General features: G+C 44.1%; 1 long non-coding RNA gene across 1 annotated transcript; it reads right to left on the bottom strand.

The window, feature by feature from the left end:
• Nucleotides 1-3,558: 3,558 nt before the first annotated feature.
• Nucleotides 3,559-17,100, bottom strand: LOC108591414 (uncharacterized). The gene is made up of 3 exons (XR_001911322.4): nucleotides 16,960-17,100; nucleotides 5,092-5,180; nucleotides 3,559-4,319 (listed from the first exon to the last, which is right to left on the bottom strand). It is a non-coding gene; the product is annotated as an uncharacterized LOC108591414 (long non-coding RNA).
• Nucleotides 17,101-17,319: the final 219 nt, after the last annotated feature.

Genomic DNA, 17,319 nt, shown 5'->3' with positions numbered 1-17,319 from the left:
CCACTGCCCTCCCGGCTGCCCACTCCTCACCTGCAGCAGGAGGCCACAGCTGGATGGATGTTTGAGGCCTTGGCCTGGTACTGGCTTGGGCAGGACTTAGAGGTATAGATGGAGATGTGGCTCCTGTTCCCCTCCAAAATACCTCAGCTTTCAACCCCTGTTCCAGAAGCCTTGTCACCTACATGCCTATCTGTGCAGGAACAATGAGGGGACCCTACTACCCAGACAGGAGCCTTCCCATCTCCAGCCACTGCCCCAGTTTCTCACCTGGGTCCTCTGTAGCTGACAGCTTTTTCTTGCACCAAAGGACACAGAGAATAATAATAATGCAGCCAAAGCTGCAGCAGCAGCAGCAACAGCAACATACGAAACAGCTGCCATAGACTCTGAAGCACCAGGTCTTTCCCTGAACAACAACAAAAAGGCCCTGTTGCACACTGCGTACCCAGAGCTCCAGTTATCTCTGCTGTCCCCACCCTGGCCTGATGCTTTTTAGATCAGAATCCCTGAGGGTCGCCCCAGGTTCATCAGAGGGCACAGGGTGAGTGTTGTGATGCCTGTTGTGCCCCACATAGCAGATGACCCTCTGCTCCTCTCCTCAGTGAATCTTGGTGGCCGTCCAGGTCTGGTAGGTCCCATTCTCATTGGGAATAACTCTACATCAATGTCTAACACACAGGTCTGCGGTCCCAACCTTCCTGAGGAGGCAGAGTGGCTAAGTGTTGAAAGTTTTGTAGTAATTTACAAGTTGATGTGGTGTGGCTGTGTCCCCACTCAAATCTCATCTTCAATTGTAACTCCTACAATTCCCACCTGTCATGAGAGGAACCTGGTGGGAGGTGATTGAATTATTGGGTGGGTCTTTCCTGTGCTGTTCGTGATAGTGAATGAGTCTCATGAGAGCTGATGGTTTTATAGAAATGGGAGTTTTCCTGCATGAGCGCTCTCTCCTTGCCTGCTGCCATCCACGTGAGATGAGACTGGCTCCTCCTTGCCTCCCACCATGATTCTGAGGCCTCCCCAGCCATGTGGAACTGTTAAGTCCATTAAACCTCTTTCTTTTGTAAATTGCACAGTCTCGAGTATATCTTTACCATCAGTGTGAAAACAGACTAATACACAAGTGAAACATATTACACATTTTAATCCATTAAAGACTAGTAGGCAGCATTCACTACCAGCTGATATAAGAGCCTGTGGGCCTTAAGGGAACATTTGCTGGTAGTCATCTACAAACAGGGGTAGCTTGACTTCCCCTCTTCCTGTTTAGATGCCCTCTATTTCTTTTTCTTGCTTTATTGCTCTGGCCAGGACTTCCAGTACTCTGTTGAATACGAGTGGTAAGAGAAGGCATCCTTGTCTTGTGCTAGTTTACAAGGGGAATGCTTCCCCCATTTGGTATTATGTTGGCTGTCAGTTTGTCATAGATGGCTCTTGTTATTTTGAGGTATGTTCCTTCAATACCTAGTTTATTGAGAGTTTTTAACATAAAGGAATGATGAATTTTATCAAAAGCCTTTTCTGTATCTATTAAGATAATCATACGGTTTTTGTCTTTAATTCTATGTATGTGATGAATCACATTTATTGATTTGCACATGTTGAACCAATCTGATATCTTGGATATGAAGCCTACTTGATCATGGTGGATTCGATTTTTGATGGGTTGCTGGATTTGGTTTGCAAGTACTTTGTTCAGGTTTATTGCATCAGTGTTCAACAAACATATTGACCTGAAGTTACCTTGTTTTGTTTTGTTTTGTCTCTGCCAGTATCAGGATGATGCTGGCCTCTTCAATTTTTTGGAATAGTTTCAGTAGGAATGGTATGAGCTCTTCTTCATTTATCTGGTAGAATTCAGCTGTGAATCCATCAAGTTCAGGGCTTTTTTTTTTTTTTTGTAGGCTATTTATTACAGATTCGATTTTGGAGTTCACTATTGGTCCTTTTCAGGAATCAATTTCTTCCTGGTTCAGTCTTGGGAGGGTGTATGTTTCCAGGGATTTATCTATCTCTTCTAGGTTTTCCAGTTTGTGTGCATACAGGTGTTCCTAGTAGCTTCTGATGGTTATTTGTATTTCCGCAAAGTCAGTGGTAACATCTCTTTCTCATTTCTAATTGTGCTTATTGGGATTGCCTCTTTTCTTCCTTATTAATCTAGCAATCAGCCTATCTATACTATTATTCGTTTTCAAAAAACCATTTCCTGAATTTGTTGATCTTTTGAATTTTTTTGTGTTTTGATTTCCTTCAGAACTTAACTCATTCTTAACATTTCACAGCCCACTTTCAGTTAATAATGTACTAGTTCACACACACACACACACACACACATATTTATAGAAATCTTGCAACCATTTATTCTCTATGCAATGTCCATCTTTTATGCTATAGATATTATATGTGATGTATCTACACAGGTTATAAGCTCCACAAGAAAGCCTTCTTATTTTACCCTTAAACAGTTCTATGTATATAGAGTAAGATTAAATGGGGTGAGGGGAGTAAGAAAGCCTTTTGCACTTAAAATTTACCACTTCTGACCATCTTCATCTTTTCTGATAATCTCATTTTCCACCTGGTATCATTTGCTTTTAGCTTGAAAATTTTTCTTTACCAATTTTTATTGTACACATCTGCTGGTGGCAAATTCTGTTAATTTTCTTTTACCTGAAATATCTCCTTATTTTGCCTTTATCTTGAAGGACATCTGTACTTGATATAGAATTCTTAGTTGACATTTTTTCTTCCAGCACTTTTAAGGATGTTATTCTACTTTATTTTGTTTCTGTGGTTTCTGATGAGAAATCATTGGTCAGGACAACAGGAATACGGAAACAAAAGCTGAGACAATAACACTGTAGACCTAAAATCTATCATATTAATAATGACGAAAACCTATATAAAGCAACACTCCAATTAAGGGCAGAGATTCTGTGAGTGGATTAAAAAAATAACCCAACCACATGCTCTTTTCAAGACATGAGTTTTTTTTTTTTTAATTTAACTTTTATTTTTAGTTCAGGGTACATGCGCAGGTTTTTTATATAGGTAAATTTGTATTATGGGAGTTTGTCATATAAACTTTCTGTACCCATTAGTACCCATCTATATTAAGCTTAGCACCCATTCATTATTTTTCTTGATCCTCTCCCTCCTCCCACCCTCCACCTTCAAGTAGGCCCCAGTGTGTGTTGTTCCCCTCTATGTTCTCATCAATTAGCTCCCACTCATAAGTGAGAACATGTGGTAATTGGTTTTCTGTTTCTGCCTTAGTTAGCAAAGGATGATGCCCTCTAGCTCCATCCACGTTCCTGCAAAGTACATGATCTCATTCTTTTTTATGTCTGCATAGTGTTCTGTGGTGCATATGTGCCACATTTTCTTTATTCAGTCTACCATTGGTGGGCATTTAAGTTGATTCCATGTCTGCTATTGTGACTAGTGTTGCAGTGAACACACATCTGCATGTAATGCGCAACATGCAATTTCCATATGAAAGAACAGATAAGTAAAAATTGATGGAAAAAGGAATGCCATACAAACAGTAAGCATAAGGGAATTGAAATGGTTATTTTATACCAGTAAAAGATTTTCAAATAATAGATATTACCAGAGAGAAAAAGTGGGGCTTCATAATAACAAAAGGGTAAATTCAACAGAAAGAAATGCAACCAAAATGGGTCCAATAGCAAGTCTTCAGAGTTCATGAAGAAAAATTGACAAAATTACAGAGAGAAGTAGAGAATTCTATGAATGTGATTAGACATTTTAAAGCTTTCTTTCAGCTATAAATACAAAAACTAAGAAAAATTTAGCAAAGACATAGAAAATTGAAAAACGTTATCAAGCACCCAGACTTAATTTATTTATATATGTAGGCACATCAATGAAAAATACATATTATCTCAAATATATACATTTACCAGGAGAAACCACATTTCAGGTCATAAGACAAAAAAACATTGAAAACATTGAAATCATACAGAATATATTTTCTGGCCATACTGGAAATACATTAGAAATCTGTAACAACAAGATAATCCTGTGGGACTGAATTCTTTTGTCACCCTTAAACTTGTAATTGAAATCTAATCTCTACTGTGATGGAGGTAGAGCCATTAGGAAGTGATCATGCAATGAAGGCAAAATCCTCATTAGTGAAATGAATGTCCTTATAAAAGGGACCCCAGAGAGCTCCTTGCTCCTTCCACCATGTGAGGACACCAAGAAAAGGCAACATTCATGAATCAGGAAGCAGCCCTCACTGTACACTGACTCTTCCCAGGTCTTCATCCTTGATGTCCCAGCCTCCAGAACTGTGAGAAATAGAGTTCTGTTGTTTGCCACATAGACTATGGTATTATACAATTACTGCCCAGATTGACTAGGAGAGACAATCATGAAAATACCAAGTACTGGAAATTAAACATCAAAATTTGAAATGACAATTTATTCAAAGAGGAAATCACAAGAGAAATTAGAAAATCTTCTGTTTTCTGAAGGATGATGAAATACAACATATCAAATGTAGTTGAAGTAGTGATAGAGAAAAAACTGATATCCTTAAATGCCTCTATTAAGAGAGAAGGTAGGTCTCAAATTAGTAAATTAGTTTCTGCTATGAGAAACAAAGAACAAATTAAACCAAAGCACGCAGAAGAAAGGAAATAATAATGAAATAGAAAAAAAATGAAGCAGAAAGATAGAGAAAATTAATGAACCCAAATATTGGTTCTATGGCAGAAAAATCAGTATACTTTAAACATTTCTAGCTAGATTGATCAAGAAAAAAAGATACACATTAACAAGATCAGGAATGAAAGATAGAATGTCAGTGCACACTCTAGATCTCAAAAAGAAATACTGATAATCTCATGTCAATAAGTTTGGCAAACAAATGAACAATTTCCTTGAGAGAGAAAACTTATGAAAACTGACCTGAGAAGAGATAAAAAATGTGGTCAGTCATTTATTGATTTTAGAAATTGGATTTGCAATCAAAATCCTTCTCATCTAGGAAACTCCAGGTCCAGAAGGCTTTACTGATGAATTGTATTAAACATATAATTCAGAAATAACATCACATACCATTTAAAGGAGGCAACAATTTTCAATTCAATCTATTAAGCCAGCTGTATTAGTCTGTTTTCAAGCTGCTGATGAAGACATACTCGAGTCTGGGAAGAAAAAGAAGTTTAATTGGAATTACAATTCCACATGCCTGAGGAGGCCTCAGAATCATGGCAGGAGGTGAAAGGCACTTTTTACATGGCAGAGACAAGAGAAAATGAGGAAGATACAAATGCAGAAACTCCTGATAAAACCATCAGATCTTGTGAGCCTTATTTAATACCACAAGAACAGTATGGGGAAACCACCCCCATGATTCAAATTATCTCCCATTGGGTCCCTCCCACAACAGGTAAGAACTGTGGGAGTACAATTCAAGATGAGATTTGGGTGGGGACACAGAGCCAAACCATATCATTCTGCCCCTTGCCCCTCCAAATCTCATGTCTTCATTTCAAAACCAACCCTTCCCAACAATCCTCTAAAGTCTTTCCTCATTTCAGCATTAACCCAAAAGTCTACAGTCCAAAGTCTCAACTGAGACAAGGCAAAGCCCTTCCACCTACGAGCCTGTAAAATCAAAAGCAAGCTAGTTACTTCCTAAATACAATGGGGGTACAGGTATTGGGTAAATACAACCATTCCAAATGAGAGAAATTGGCCAAAACAAAGGAGTTACAGGGCCCAAGCAAGTCCTAAATTCAGTGGGACAGTCAAATTCTAAAGCTCCAAAATGATCTCCTTTGACTCTATGTCTCACATTTGGGTCATGCTGATGAAGAGGTAGGTCCCCATATCTTGGGCAGCCTGTCCCTGTGGCTTTGCAGGGTATATGTCCCCTCCTGGCTGCTTCCACAGTCTGGCATTGAGTGTCTGTGGCTTTTCCAGGTGCAAAGTGCAAGCTGTTGGTGGATCTGCCATTCTCTGGAGCATGGTGGTCCTCTTCTCACAGCTCCATCAGGTGGTACCCTAGTAGGGACTCTGTGAGGGGGCTTCAGCCCCACATTTCCCCTCCACACTGTCCTAGCAGAGGTTCTCCATGAGGGCCCTGCCCCTGCAGCAAACTTTTGCCTGGGCATTCAGGTGTAGGGTGCCAGCCCCCACACCCCACCTGTGGGTACCCTGAGTTCGGTGGTGACAAAGGAATGAGAAAAAAGAGAGATTAAGAATGAAAGTGGGGCTGGGCATGGTGGCTCACGCCTGTAATCCCAGTGCTTTGGGAGGCCGAGGCGGGTGGATCACGAGGTCAAGAGAGCGAGACCATCCTGGCCAACATGGTGAAACCCCGTCTCTACTAAAAATACAAAAAATAGCCGGGCATGGTGGCACGTGCCTGTGGTGTCAGCTACTCAGGAGGCTGAGGTGGAAGAATCGCTTGAACCCAGGAGGTGGAGGTTGCAGTGAGCCGAGATTGCGCCACTGCATTCCAGCCTGGCAGTAGAGCAAGACTCTGTCTCAAAAAAAAAAAAATAATAATAATAATGAAAGTGAGACCAGGGAACTGTCACTTGTAATGGAGGCAGTGAAGGCCCTGAGGTTAGGTCCCACAGTATTTATTGGTTACAATCACTTTAAGCAGTCAGCAGAGGGTGGGGTGAAGGTGAGGTGATAGTGGGGAGGGGATGGCATGACAGTGAAGCAATCTTTGGTGAACAGGAACTGGTGCATCATTCTAAAGATTGTTAGCAGTGTGGCTTTGTGGGAAACTTTGAAGAGCAGAAGCATGTGGTTATCTATAGATTGCATTCTAGGCGCAGCTGGAGGGAGTGAGTCTCACAAGGAGCCTACAAGTCTGGTTGCTTTGTAATGCTACAGAAGGGGTCTTAAGTCCTTGAGCATGTTATGTGCTGTAACAGAGCAAGGTCACTGCACCTGGAACATGAAGGCTTAGGGAAGTTTGCCTGCCCAGAGGCCTGACGCAGTTAGCCGCGGTTTACTGTTCCCAGTACTTGTAACCGTTTTATGTAGGCACTCTGTCAGCCCTTCCTCCACTGCTGTTTCCCCCAACATCCAAGCACTGAATACATCCAATACATCTGAAATCTAGGTGGAGGTTCCCAAAGCTCCATTCTTGACTTTTGTGCATCTGCAGGATCAAAACCACATGGAAGCTGCCAAGGTTTAAAGGTTGCACCCTCTGGAGTCATGGGCTAAGCTGTATCTGGGCCCCTTTCAGAAACAGTGGGAGGAGGTGGGATGCAGGTCACTAAGTCTGTAGGCTACACACAGCATGGGGACCTTGGGCCCCACCCATTAAACCGTTTTTCCCTCCTATGATAGGAGGGGCTGCCATGAAGACCTCTGTCGTGCCCTGGAGACATTTTCCCCCATTGTCTTGGGGATCAACGTTTGGCTCCTTGTTACTTATGCAAATTTCTGTAGCCAGCTTGAGTTTCTCCCCCAAAAATGGGTTTTTCTTTTCTACTGCATCCTCAGGCTGCAAATTTTGTGAAGTTTTATGCTCTGTTTCTCTTTTAAAATGGAATGCTTTTAGCAGCACCCAAGTCAACCTTTGAATGCTTTGCTGCTTAGAAATTCCTTCCACCAGATACCCTAAATAATCTCTCTCAAGTTCAAAGTTCCTCTAATCTCTAGAGTAGGGGCAAAATGCCACCAGTCTCTTTGCTAAAACATAACAAGAGTCACCTTTGCTCCAGTTCCCAGCAAGTTCGTCATCTGCATCTGAGGCCACCTCAGCCGGGACCTTACTGTTCATATCACTATCAGCATTTTTGTCAAAGCCGTTCAACAAGTCTCTAGGAGGTTCCTGTTGAAAAATGTGCGCTTTGAATGAAGAGACTTTTTAAACAGGCTTTGTGTGAACAGCATGGCTGTTTATTTACCTGTGTGCAGGTGGGCTAAGGCCGAAAAGGGCATTAGAAAAGGGCAGCAGGATAGGAGTCGGTTTTATAGGTTTTGGGGGATGGGGGTGTTGCAGAGTAAGTTTAGTTACAGTGGTGGGGTTAGGGGCAAGGAGTATACGTGACCACATGTTCAGTTATGATGGCAGGGTTGGGTGAGAGATATTTACATTATCATAAGAACAGTTAAGATGGCAGGGTTTCGTGAGGGGCATGTCGGGGGAGCTCCGATGGGCTGGGTGATTAGGGACAACGGCGAACCCATTTGGAGGGGCGGGAGATATTAGCCGGAACAGGCAGGACTTCAGACTTTCGGACTCCAGGCTTGCATATGGAAAAGTGATATACTGTTATTTTTAATATAGAGAGAGAAAGAATTAGAGAAGAGGGGGTGATAACAGGTTTTAGGGAGTGGGGACAAAGTTTCTCAAGGCTTCTTCGAGCAGGATTGGGGGCAGGGTGGAAACCTAAAAATGAGAAAGAATTTTAACTTCTGGGAGATTTTGGGGCAAGGGGTAATATTGTGGGATTGTTAGAAGGAGCATGTGTTGTGTTGACTGATTGGTTATTGCTTGTATATGGTTTTGTAGGAATTGAGAGATTAATAGGAAAAACTCAGGGTTTAAATAAGAGAAGGAGAAAGATAGTATCAGGGTAACTGTGTGGAGGGAGAGCTTTTGTTTTTATGGTGTATGAGGAAGCATGCAGTGTCTATAAGCAACCACTTACTTTCATTAACAAGATTAAATATGAGCAGAGAATGGGAGCCAGATTAAGAGTGAAATATTAGCTGTAATTGCCTGGAGGAAAAGTGTAAACCAGCAACTTAAACAAAAGCAGGGCGTGTGAAAGCCAATGAGTGCAGTGAATTTGATGAGAGTTAGACAGAAAATAATAGTGAGGAAGGAGACCCAGGCATCTGGGATCACCTCCTCCTCAGCTTCCACAGTGCATTTCAATAGGAGAAAAGCCTGGCCGACTGGCGCCTCCTGAATCACCTTCCTGTAGATGGCAGGCTTGGTGTGGGGGAATCTCTCCAGAAGACGGTGTTTTTACTTAAACAAGATCAAACCCCCACCCCACTCCTCCATCCAGAGATCAGAACCTTTTCAAATGTGATTCCTAAAAGTGTAAACCTGAAATCCCTTCATATATGATTTCTAAAACTGTAAACCTGAAACCTTTTCACATGTGATTCTTAAAGCTGTCAATCCAAAACCCTTTCACTCATGATTTCTAAGGCTGTAAACCTGAGATTCTTTCGTGCATAATATCTAGAGCGTAAGCCTATATAAAGGCAGAACCTTCCTTTGTTAGACAAGCTGGGTTGGCAGATGGCAGGAGAGAGCCTCTCAGGTGGTTTGCCTAGCCCTTTAGAGCATCCCTGCAGGGGGCTCCCACCCACTGGGGTGACGCAGTTCCCGGGCACGTTTTTGCCTGATGGAAAGCCTCGCCAGAGTGGAGCAGGAAGGCCCCTGCAGTGTGGATCCACCCAGTGGCTGAACATCAAGAAGGAATGGGTACTTGGAACATCTTAACAACAGAAATATGGTAGGATTGATCCCGGGGAAGATAGCCCACCTCCTCTAGGTGGAAGCATGGCCTGATCACACACCTGTGCCAGATTCAGCGCTTTTGAACTTGGCGCACTCTCTCTCTCTCCCCCCCTCCCCCTTTGTAACTAACCTTGGAAGCTTTTTGCTTATGGTTTCGATTTGAGGGGAGGAAGGAGAGCTTTTGTGTGTGTGTGTGTGTGTGTGTGTGTGTGTGTGTGTGTAGAGGGATCCAACTGGACTCCTCAGTTGTGAAAGGTGGGAGTACTGGGCCCATTAGAAGGAGGGGCCTCATGTGTCAAGCATTTTGTAGGGCTAGTTGGAATTAGAAACAGCCACATAAGGCTGAATGGAAAAGCCTTTGCCATCTAGGCATTGCGGAAGGATTGAAGTGACTGTAAATTGGAGAGTGCAGCATCTCGCTGGGCGGGAACTGCTGTGGGTGAAGTAACACCCTCTTAATGGCCGGGTTCGGTGGCTCACGCCTATAATCCCAGCACTTTGGGAGGTCACGGCGGATGGATCACGAGGTCAAGAGATCAAGACCATCCTGGACAACAAGGTTAAACCCCGTCTCTACTAAAAATACAAAAATTAGCTGGGCATGGTGGTGCGTGCCTGTAGTCCCCAGCTACTCGGGAGGCTGAGGCAGGAGAATTGCTTGAACCCAGAAGGCAGAGGTTGCAGTGAGCCAAGATCGTGCCATTGCACTCCAGTCTGGGTAACAACAGCGAAACTCTGTCTCAAAAACAACAACAGCAACAAAGAAAACAAACCACTCTCTTAACTGTGAGAATTGTTTTTTTGGTAGCGTAAGCATGGATCACTCTCACAGCAAGCCCACCCCTTTAGAGACCATGCTGAAACGTTTCAAGAAAGGATTTAGTGGGAATTATAGAGTAGCTATGACACCAGAGAAATTGAGGACTTTATGTGAGGTAGATTGTCCAGCATTTGGGGAAGGTTGGCCCCTGGAGGGGACCTTAGACAGGTCTTTTGTCTCCAAAGTAAGGCATGAGGTTATATGCCACAAGCTAGAACACCTTGATCAATTTCTGTACATAGATTCATAGTTTCAGTTAGTTTTGAACACTCTGAAGTGGTTAGGAGGACAGAGAGCATCTATTTTAGTGGCCAAGGGACAGACTGCTAGAAATCACCATTCCCCCCTCACAGACAGATGCAGACTTCCAAGGTTCTGGCAGCTCCAGTGGCAGAAAAGTTTTTGATACCACGGAGCCACAAGCTCTTGGTGACCTACAGCAAATAATTATTCAGACTCATAACCCCACTCCTGCTGATTACCATCAGCTGCTTATGTATCTTTTAAACACAAACTAGAGGCTCATGATGCGTTTCACATGTATACTTCTTTTGCTCCTAAAAGCCCTAAAGACCAATGCATAGTAAATATGACATTGGAAGGACTTGTGCCCCAGCTAAAGGGGAAACAGGGAGACCCTGAGCACAAGGCTTCAAACCAAAGTGAAGGGGCTCTGTTCAATCTAATGAAAGGGCCACTGAACTAAAGGGGAGGGAGGCTGGACTCTACGCCCCCAAAGAGACCATGGTCTGAACGACAGCCCTGTAAAGAATAAAACCAATGTCGTTAGAGCTATTAAAGTGTTAAAAGAACAGATCCTGATGGACTGCCCCTACCTCTCTTCTCTGGCAAAACTTCTTGTGCAAATTCAGTGCTGTGGCTATCCCATTCAATAAGAAAGACACCCTGCAGCTAAGACTGCCTCAGGCAGGGGTTATCCAGGTTCTCATCATCCCTCAGGAAGATGTTATCCAGGTTCTCATCCCTCAGGAAGGAGGGTGAAGACCTTCCCTAACCAGGGACTAAAAGACTGGTATTTCCACCCAGGCCAGTGCAGGGCTTGCCTGACTTTGCACCCACTTGCACCCAACTTATGCACGCAGTTGGGATTATTGCCAGGAGAGGATAGTTGGTTCACGTGACTTTATTTAAAGAATACTTTTGAAGCATTGGACTGGCCTCGGAGGGTCAAAAACTATTTGCGTTTCAATGGTAGAAATCCAGAAACAGGTGCAACCACCCAATACACCTGGACCCAGCTTCCCAGGGACTCAGAAACTCTCTCCCCATCCTTGGGGGGGCCACTAGCCCATGACTGCCCCCCAAAAGTTTCTTGCTTGCATGCTGCCCCCATATGCTGATGACCTTCTATTGGGACACCTCACAGCAGTCAGGTGCACAAAAGGAACAGATGCCTTACTTCGGCACCTGGAGGACTGTCAGTATAAAGTGTCTAAAAAGAAAGCCCAGATTTGCCAAAAAGCAAATGCAATATCTGAGGCTCACCATCTGGAAGGGGGACCGCAGCCTAGAAGCAGAGAGGAAGCAAGCCGTTTGCAACCTGCCAGAACCCGAGACTAGAAGGCAGGTGAGAGAGCTCCTGGGAGCTGTGGGTTTTGTAAATTGTGAATTCCAAACTTCGAAGTACTGGCCAAACCCTTACACAAAGTGACAAAAGGGGGAGGGGAGAAAAAACAGAAACTCTCTGAATGGGGCAGAAACTAAAGGTGAAAATTCTGTCAGCCCTGGCTTTGGGGCTAGCAGATTTGACAGTTTTTCATGCTGTATGGGTAAACAAAACAAAACAAAACCAAAAAAAATGAGGAATGGCAGTTGAAGATTCTAGCATCAACTCTGGGAAGAATTTAAATATCAAAGCACCCCCACACGGTAGTAACCCTAATGAATACCAAAGGACATCATTGGTTAACAAATGTTAAGCCTACCAAATACCTGAGCCTGCTGAAGTGAAAATCTCCACATCACCATTGGGGTCTATGCCACACCCTAAACTCTGCCACTTTGCCCCTCGGAAGCCCATGAAATAACCCATGTGCTGCTTCGAGATCTCATTTCTAGGTTTGGACTGCCACTGCTCATCGGATCAGCATTTGCGGTGAAGTTGGCCCAGAAGACAGCAATGGCCTTGGGGTATTACTTTGGAAACAGCATGCTGCCTATTGTCCTTGGAGTTTGGGAAAAGTGAAAAGAATGAACTGGACCGTTAAAAATATCTTAGGGAAAGTGTATCAGGAAACAGGATCAAAGTGGGTGCAGGCACCTCCCTTGGTGTTATTCAAAATTAAATGTATTCCCTTCTGGAAAACAGGATATTCCCCTATAAAGCCTTATATCATAGGCCCCTTCCCCTACTCCAGGCACTCCTGGGAACTCCTCGGGAGTGGGGAGAGATTGAGTTAGGATGCTAGTTACCAGCTCTAGGGAGAATGCTCAGGACATTTCAACCAGGATAAATGACAAATGTCCTATAAGCTTATTCTCCCCAGTTCACCCTTTCTCACTAGGTGATCACCTGTGGATAAAAGACTGTAGTACAGCCCCTCTAAAGCCACGGTGGAAAGGACCTTAGGCCTGATCCTGACCACTCCCACAGCTGTGAAGGTGGAGGGAACCCCAGCCTGGATTCACCACAGCTGTGTAAAAACCAGCAGCAGCTGAGACTTGGAGAGCTACACCAAGGCAACAACTGCAGAATCACCTTAAATAGGACAACAAGCCCTGCTCCAGCCACATCTGGAAGCTGGCTGGTCCACGCATGGCTGAAGCATGAGGAAATTCATCATAGGACTTATTCTTCCTAATATTTGGACTTGTACAGTAGGGACATTAACTAATTTTGAAGAATGCCCTCAGTGTGTGCACCAGGTTACTAAGGTAGGACGTAAAGTTACTGCCGTTCTTGTGTCCTACAGTTATTATGAATGTACAGGGACACAGAAGGGGACCTGCTTATATAATGGTACTCAGTATAAGGTGTGTAATCTGGGGGATGTGTGCTACTACCCATCAGAGCCCCCTACACATACGACTTTTAAAATTAAACTACTAATAGGGTGGTAAAATAGCCCTGCTAAATTAATAGCCAGAACAAGGGAGAACGGAAGCCCAAAACAGGTTACACTAAGGTTTAATGCCTGTGCAGCCATCATTTCAGTAGGGGGCGCTGTGGTTCCCTCGGATGGGAACAAAGTTAGGCAAAAGAGCCTAAGTGTATCTACCAGAAAACCTACTGGGGCAGTAATTGCATTTTTGGGTCATGCATCATCTGGGCCACTTAAAAGAATGATACAAATAATCCCGTTCTTCTTATAAAAGGGAGAGACACCATTCCAGGGAGTAATGTCCCTTGTGTCTCAGGACATTGTAGCTCAGTAAAACTAATAATCACAAACCCCCAAGACTCTAAATGGGAAAAAGGAAAAAGTGTAATGCTAGGAATTAATGAGAAAGGGCTTGACCTTGGAGTCAGTATCCAGATTCAGGGAAAAATCCAAAAATGCTCAGCCCGGCCAGTGTACCAGCACTTTTATGGTATATTAAATAAGCCAGTGCCAGAACTTCTGAAAAAGACAAAGAACTTGTTCCTCCAATTTGCTGAAAATGTGACCCATTCCCTTAATGTTACTTCTTGCCATGTATGTGGAGGGACGACTATGCCTGTCAGGTGGCCATGGGAAGCCAGTGAGTTATTACCCTCTGTCCCTCTCCCTGACCTGCCCTCAGTTCAGAGGGTTCAAACCAACAGTTTCTGGGTTTTAAAGGTTTCGATTATTGGACAATACTTTGGCCAGAGAAGGAACAGACTTCACTGTTCCAGTTGGAAAGCTTAGCTGCATAGGGCAGGGATTGTATAATGGAACTGTGGCTACTGTAACCTGGTGGAGCTCAAACTATACAGAAAAGAACCCTCTCCTAGAATTTCCAAAATTATAGGATGCTTGGGATCATCCCGGGTACCAGAGAGACTGGACAGCCCTGCCTGGGTTGTACTGGATATGCGGACATAGGGCATACATACAGCTGCGTGAAAAATGGACAGGTAGCTGCGTCATAGGCATCATTAAGCCTTCCTTTTTCCTATTATCTGTTAAGACAGGTGAGCTATTAGGGTATCCAGTCTACTCCCCCGGGGAGAAAAGAAGTCTGAAAATAGGTAAATGGAAAAACAATAAGTGGCCACCAGAAAGAATTATCGAGTACTATAGGCCAGCCACGGGGACAGAGAATGGCCCATGGGGACACTGGACTCCTATCTATACGCTAACTCAGACCATTCCGTTGCAGGCTGCCTTGGAAATACTCATTAATGAAATGGGCAAAGCTCTGTCCATTTTGGGCAGACAAGAAACTCAAATGAGAAATGACATTTATCGGAACCGGTTGGCCTTAGATTATTTGCTGGCAGCTGACGGAGGAGTCTGTTATAAAAAAAAAAAAAAAAAAATCAAACTAACCAGCTGCTGCCTGCGCATAAACGACCAGGGCCGTGCATTTAAGAATATAACCGAGTTAGCACACGTGCCTGTGCCGGTATGGCAGAGATTCAACCCTGAGTTCTTGTTTAAGGGGTGGTCCTCAGGCCTGGGAGGATTAAAAACCCTCATCATAAGTGTGGTAACAATGGTGGGTGTTTGTTTACTACTCCCCTGCTTCCCCCCCTTGTTCCTCTAAATGACTACGAAATCCTTTACTACTGTAATAGACCAGAAAACTGACATCACAAGTATATTATATAAATCAGTATCCATTAGTTTCTTCACAGCATCTGGAAAATGAGAATAAAAGTGAGACTTTTCACTGGTTTTATAAAGTGGCGAGGGTCTCAAAGTAGGGGGTGAGGAAGGAGACCCAGGCATCTGGAATCACCTCCCCCCTTGACTTCCACACTGTATTTCAATAGAAGAAAAGTCTGGCCAACTGGCGCCTGCTGAATCACCTTCCTGTAGATGGTAGGCTTGGTATTGGGGAAACTCTCCGGAAGACACTGTTTTTACTTAAACGAGATCAAACCCCCTACCCCACTCCTCCATCCAGAGACCAGAACCTTTTCACATGTGATTCCTAAAAGTGTAAACCTGAAACCCTTTCATATGTGATTTCTAAACTGTAAACCCGAAACACTTTTACTCGTGATTTCTAAGGCTGTAAACCTGAGATTCTTTTACATGTAATTAAACCTGAAACCCTTTCATATGTGATTTCTAAACTGTAAACCCGAAATACTTTTACTCGTGATTTCTAAGGCTGTAAACCTGAGATTCTTTTACATGTAATACCTAGAGTGGAAGCCTATATAAAGGCAGAACTTTCCTTCGTTAGATGAGCTGGGTTTAGACAAATCATCGCCCGGCTCCCAGCCATAATAATAAAGCTCTTCCTTCCCATTTGGTGTTCGAGAGCTCTGTTTCTTGCGGCAGCTCCTGCTACAATAGAAACAGACTCTTTGAGGTGTGGTTTAAGTCGCAGGGGCGACTGCATAAAGGTGGAGAAGGTGAAGGGCTGAAAGTAAGTGTGTGAGGTATAAAGAGAAAACTTTGGAGGTTATGAGAGCTAGAGGGTAAAATGGGGCATTGCCTGTGATTTTGAGGGATTTTAAGAGTCTTAGGGCGGCAGCTGCTCCTGCATGTGGTTGTGAGGACCAGCCCAGGACTGCTGGGTTGTTGTTTGGACAAAAGGGGCCTGTCTCCTATGTGAGAATTCCAACCATACAGCCCTGGATTTTAGCAGTATATAATGAAAAAGTGTTGAGACAGGTTGGGGAGAGCTAGTGAGGGACCAGTTTTTAAAGCTGTTTTTTAAGGAGCGAAAGAAAGGAGGAGTGAGGAAAGGATTTAGGATTAATAGGGTTGGATAAGTTTCTTTACTGAGTTTATACAATGGCTTAGTTAGAATAGCAAAACCTGGTATCCAGAGGTGAAAGTTGCAACCACACCCAGGAAGGAGAGAAGCTGTTGTTTGGTGGATGGGGTTGGGGTTTGGGAAATTAACTGGATACGGTTGGCAGGGAGAGTGTGTGTATGCTGGTGAAAGATTATAACAGATGGGGAAGAAATTTGGGCTTTGGAAGGGGATACACGATACCCCTTTGAGTATTGATGCTAAAGAAGCAGAAGGGTAATTAAAAGGCCATGTTGCAATAGACGGGTGATAACAGGCTTTACTTTTAAAGGCTGCTGTGGGATGGGGTACTGGAGCTGGTCAGGGTAAGGGTGGTTAGGTTTTAAGGGGACGAAGAGGGGTGAGTGACTTGTAGCAAGGGATGGGACGGCGGTGTTTTACACCCTAGGATTAAGGTTGGGGAACATAAGGGGAGCTACTGAGGGAGGTACAGGTTTGGGGAGGAGGACGGCAATGAGGTGTGGCTGTAGCCCAGGAACAGTTAGGGAGGCAGACAACTTTGCTGGGATGTCTTAGCCTAACAGGGCACCTGGACAAGTGGGGGTGATTAGGAAAGAATGTGGAAAGGAGTGCTGGCCTAATTGACACCAGACTTGGGGAGTTTTGAGAGGCCTGGAGGTCTTGCCATCAATTCCCACAACAGTTATGGAGACCAGCGTGACAGGTCCTTGGAAAGAATGCAGCATGGGGTGGGTGGTCTCCGTGCTCATTAAGAAGGAGATGGACTTACCCTCCTCCATAAGAGTTTCCCGATTTGGCATCCATGATGGTCCAGGGGGCTTCCGAGATGCTCGGACAGTGTTAGCCTTAAGCCGCCAAGCCGAGGGTTGAAGCTCCAGGAGCTCTGGGAGCAGCGATGTGAGTCAGACAGTTGACTATTTGTGGGGGCTCCCCACACAAACAGGGCAGGGCTTAGGAGAAATTCCGGGCTGTGGGCGTTTCTTGGCCCAGTGGCCAGGTTTCTGACACTTGAAGCAAGGTTTGGGAGGGGAAGCTGGATGTGCTGCAGTCTGGGGGCTTTGAAGTCTTTGAGAGCCAGTGGTGTGGCTGGGGTTTGTCTTACGGAAGAGGCCGCCAGGCAGATTTTTCC

This window comes from Callithrix jacchus, chromosome 4 (assembly GCF_049354715.1).
Source record: "Callithrix jacchus isolate 240 chromosome 4, calJac240_pri, whole genome shotgun sequence".
Classification (NCBI taxonomy): Eukaryota; Metazoa; Chordata; class Mammalia; order Primates; family Cebidae; genus Callithrix; species Callithrix jacchus.
This window is presented reverse-complemented; position numbering and strand designations above follow the sequence as displayed.